The sequence below is a fragment of the Cicer arietinum genome, chromosome 2, assembly GCF_000331145.2.
Source record: "Cicer arietinum cultivar CDC Frontier isolate Library 1 chromosome 2, Cicar.CDCFrontier_v2.0, whole genome shotgun sequence".
NCBI lineage: Eukaryota > Viridiplantae > Streptophyta > Magnoliopsida > Fabales > Fabaceae > Cicer > Cicer arietinum.
Window position 1 is genome coordinate 800297 of NC_021161.2, and position 546 is coordinate 800842.

The following is a 546-nucleotide window of genomic DNA, read 5'->3' on the forward strand; positions in this document are numbered from 1 at the left end:
ATATGAAATTATGGGTAGGCATTTTACAGCGCTTTTTCGAGAAAGCGCTGTAATATGTACGCCCATATATGAAATTATGGGTGGGCATATTACAGCGCTTTTGTTAGAAAGCGCTGTAATATGCACACCCATAACTCATATGACGGGGTGCATATTACAGCGCTTTTTGTGAAGAAGCGCTGTAAAATGTGCATAACAAGCGCGCGTTGTATTTACATGTTTTATAGCGCTTTTATAAAAGCGCTGTTGTATCATTTACAGCGCTCGTTTCCACAGCGCTTATTTTTTTGAAAAAGCGCTGTAAATGGCTTAAAAAAAGCGCTGTAAAAGCCGTTTTTTCGCGTAGTAATATCATATAAATCTTTAATAATAATGATAAAGATTCATGCACATAATTATAAATATGTTTAAATGTTTTTTTTTTAATTCAAAACTCTTTAACAAAGAGTTGGCCCCAACAAAATAAAATACGAATTCAGGGTGAGATGAACCTAACCTAATGTGAAGAAAGAGTTCGACTTGAAATAAACTCCAAAGCACAAACAG